This window comes from Colobus angolensis, unplaced genomic scaffold (assembly GCF_000951035.1).
Source record: "Colobus angolensis palliatus isolate OR3802 unplaced genomic scaffold, Cang.pa_1.0 Scaffold132, whole genome shotgun sequence".
NCBI classification, from domain to species: domain Eukaryota; kingdom Metazoa; phylum Chordata; class Mammalia; order Primates; family Cercopithecidae; genus Colobus; species Colobus angolensis.
In genome coordinates this window covers 6215168-6220014 of record NW_012114400.1, presented here as the reverse complement: position 1 = coordinate 6220014, position 4847 = coordinate 6215168, and positions in this window count along the sequence as shown.

The following is a 4847-nucleotide window of genomic DNA, read 5'->3' as shown; positions in this document are numbered from 1 at the left end:
TTTTTTATGGCTGCATAGTATTCCAATGTGTATATGTGCCACATTTTCTTTATCCGATCTATTATTGATGGGCATATGGGTTGGTTCCAAGTCTTTGCTCTTGTAAATAGTGCTGCAACAAATATATGTGTGCACGTGTCTTTACAATAGAATGATTTATAATCCTTTGTATATATACCCAGTAATAGAATTACTGGGTCAAATGGTATTTCTGGTTCTAGATACTTCTTATACTTAATCTAAACTGAGTAACAACACATGAAGATATCTAGTCTGGAAAGGATTTATGTAAAAATCACCTTTTTGCATCTTAAAGTACAACAATCTGCTGGTCCCAAATTCTGTGGCTAAGACCAGCTCATCATGCCAGATTCTTCTTCAACTAGGGTAATTGCTTTTTAAGTGAGACTAGAGTCCCTTTTGTCTTGTAATAATTGCCTCTTGGTCTACCATTTATGTTATTTCTCTAGGAGTTTTCTCAGATGAGATGCAAATAAAAAGAACAAAAAGGTATTGGTAATACAGTGAATGGTCACCAAGAATATATATCTAATTTCAATTTAGGCTCAATTACACAATCCTGCTACATTAGGAGAAAATAAGCCCTCATAATTTATATTGCATTATTAAATATTGTGATTGCATTAGCATAAATAAAATCCAATATATGTTTGAATAATAAAATTATAAAGTGCAATAACCTATAGCACATTACTTTCTAAATGCACATAAAGTCATTCTTTAATCCACATAATGTATTGGTTAGTTGATAATTACAGAAAGAGCACTGAGTCATCCATTGCGAATAAAGAATAAATAAGTTAATAAACTTTTTTTGTGATCTACAATTGGACATGACTTTATACAGCCTTAAGAAGTGGTCATGCTTTTTTTTTTATCATTATACTTTAAGTTTTAGGGTACATGTGTACAACGTGCAGGTTTGTTACATATGTAACTTTTTAAATGGATGTGTCATTGTAGTATTGTGCCTGTCCAAAAGAGAATCTTGTACAAAAATTATTTTAAAATAGCCCCCCATTATTTTTTTACTTAAAAAAGCATATTTTTGTTACACAGATACAAAAACACATAGGGCAGAATATCACCATACATCCTAAGCAAGTTAGGGATAATGTTGGGAAACAAGTAAAACAAGAATACACAGTTTGTCAAATTATACTGGCAATAAACAGCCCTTCTTTGCCTTCAGAGTTAGTAATGATGCATCTATGATGGATTTTGAAAAACTGTATATGCTAACAACATTTCTGCTAAGAGAATTATGGTCTTAACATAAGATAGGGCAAATCCCAGTTCAAAGAAAGCACTTTGAGTCAAGTCTGGAAAGCAAACAGCAGACTGGAACAGATAATGCATTTGATAAGCAAAATAAAGGGTTGTCTGTATAAAATGTTCATACAGATAAATATTTGTGTGTGTTTGCATCATTTAAACTGACATTAGCACATTATAATTATCTTTTTATTTTGAAATTTTAAATTACCTAATGAAGGTAGCCCAATCACATTGGCTATTTTCATTGGTCAATCCAATATTATATCATTATCCATACAAGAGACCCACTTTTCTTCTCTTTCTCCTTTGATATGTGAGTGATAGATAATTTCACACAGGTTCTGTGTATCATCTCAACATGCAAGAGGCATTTAAACTTTCCTTTGTTCTTTCAGCCATCTGCTGTTAAATTGCTGGGCTGCCTCATGTCAGTTGTCCTGGGATGGGAGTTCTTTGGTGCTGCCTCTGGTCATCAGATTCAAAATATGTCTTCTATTCCCAAAGTCAGTCTTCTTCTCAGACTACTTGAAAACTATGTCCCTTTCTTAAGATCAATACTTTCTTCCAAACTTCGAGTTCTCTAGGGTTTTAATTTCCTTCTTTGTATTATGCATATTATTTAGGATGCCCAGAATCCTGCAAGGCTGCCATATTGTGAGTGAATCATTTGCTTTGAGTGCATGGACATGCGTCATGGAGGAGAACTTGTGGTTTGCTCAAGGTAACAAAACAAAAGCTATTATTTTACAAATATAAAAACAGTCTTAAATCAACCCTGCAGGGTGTGTGGAACTGAAAGCTATAGACTAGAATATTTTTAAATATTCTGAAATCTCATCATACTACTCTCTAGATGGGTATCAGTTCTGTCTTTGTTCTAGATTATTTACTCACAATATAATCAAATTACTTTGTATTACAACCTGTTTTCATCATAAGCCTCATATCATATGTGTTTTACTTAAAATATTATTTATGAGATGGATTTTATTATATATTGACAAATTTTATTATACTAAGTAATTCATACTCAAGCATTCAAGTGTGTTTCAATTTGTAAGTAATATTAGAAATAAGTGGAGCAACAACTTAGAAACTTAAATATATATATTCATATACATTTCTGATAAAATGTATAAATATTTAGGAAACTTTATCATAAGGAAACAACTGGATCAAGAAGTTTCCAGTCATTTTAAAAACGCAGTTAAAATGGCTTCTAGAAATACTGCATATTTTTATATATCTAAATGATATGTATATTAATAACCATTTTCTATTCTCCATACAATTGTAGATATAACAAGTAGATGTGTAAGTTGAAATTTAATAAGAAAAATAACAATATAATAATTCATTACTATGTCAAACTAAAGTTGTAATTTTTATGTCTTTTGGTGTGATAGTAAATTAAGTTCATAAAGAGTTTCATTATAGCTTCTCAAATATTTTATTGACATTGTTTTGTTTATATCTGGTATTGCTTCACAAACATATTTATGTGCTATAATTTATATCTAAGGATATTAACTATTTTTATATGGTGCATATATTTTATCAGTTTATATTTTTCAGGCAAAACATTTTTTGCTACACATAAATTTTATTTTCCATTAAGGTTTCAATATTACTATTTTTAATTTATTTTACTTTAAGTTCTGGGATACATGTGCTGAATGTCCAGGTTTGTTACACAGACATACATGTGCCCTGTTGATTTGCTGCACCTATCAACCCATTATCTAGGTTTTAAGCTCCACATGCATTAGGTATTTGTCCTAATACTCTCCCTCCCATTTCCCCTCACCCCCCAACAGGCCCCAGTATGTGATAGTCCCCTCCCTATGTCCATGTGTTCTCATTTTTCAACTCCCACTTATGATTGAGAACATGGATGTTTGTTTTTTTGTTCCTGTGTTAGTTTGCTGCAGATGATGGTTTCCAGCTTCACCCATGTCCCTGCAAAGAACATGATCTCATTCTTTTTTATGGCTGCATAATATTCCATGGTGTATATGTGCCACATTTTCAAGACTTCATGACTAAAACACCAAAACCAATTGCAACAAAAACCAAAATTGACAAATGGGATCTAATTAAACTAAAGAGCTTCTGCTCAGCAAAATAAACTGTCATCAGAGTGAACAGGCAACCTACAGGTTGGGAGACAATTTTTGTAGTCTATCCATCTGAAAAGGTCTAATATCCAGAATCTACAAGGAACTTAAACAAATTTATAAGAAAAAAACAAACAACTCTATCAAAAAGTGGGCAAAGGATATAACAGACACTTCTCAAAAGAAAACATCTGTGTGGCCAACAAACATATGAAAAAAAGCTCATCATCGCTGGTCATTAGTGAAATGCAAATCAAAACCACAATGAGATATCATCTCACACCAATTAGAATGGCAATCATTGAAAAAGTCAGGAAAAAAAAGATGCTGGTGAGGATGTGGAGAAATTGGTATTCATTTTTACATTTGTTTGATCCATATTAGATAAATATCTTTTTCTTTATAGGCTTTAGTGGAGTTGTGGTTGGACAGAATCATGTTTCCCAGATAGAAAATTTATTTTATTTAATTAACTAAACTTTTTTTCAAGTTTTATTTTAGGTTCGGGGGTATAACCCATTTGTTACATGGGTAAATTGCGTTATCACTGAGGTTTAGTGTAAGAATGATCCCGTCACCCAGGTAGGGAGCAAAATACCCAATAGGTAGTTTTTTAATACTACCCCCACCACACTGCCCTCTCTTGTAGTCCCCAGTGCCCAGTGTCTGTTGTTCCCATCTTTGTTTCCATGTGTACTCAATGTTTAGATCCCACTAATAGCTGAGAACATTCAGTATTTGGTTTTCTGTTCCTGTATTAATTTGCTTAGGATAATGGCATCCAGCTGAATCCATGTTGTCAAAAACATATGATTTTGTTCTTTTTTATGGCTGCATAGAATATATAAATATTTAATGATGTTTTTCTAGTACTTTTGTGTGTTGTAATGGTATATTTTTAAAAATCTTACAACATATTTGATGCATTAAAAAGGATATGCATATACATATTACTTTATAATCCTTAATGATAATCAATTAAAGCCTCAGTAACATGCTGTCGACTCGAGTTCTCCTATCTGTCTATCTATGTTATGGACTGAATGTTTTTGTCACCCCAAAATTGGTATATTGGATTCCTAACCTCATGTAATGGTGTCAGGAAGTAGAAACTTTGGGAGGTGATTGTGTCATGAGAGTGGAGCCTGCATGAATAAAATTAATGCCCTTATAAAGAAATACCCTAGAGAGCTTTAGCTCTCTTTCTGCAATGTGAGGATACAGCAAGAAGGGAGCAGTCTGCAACCCAGAAGAAGAGCATCACCAAAGCACAACTATGCTGGCTGGCAGCCTGATCTCAGATGTCATGCCTACAGAACTGTGAGAAATAAACTTTGTTATTTATAAGCCACCCAGTCTATGGTTCTTTGTTATAGCACCCTGAACTAACATTCTATCCTTCTGTCTCTGTCTATCCATCTATCAATCAAT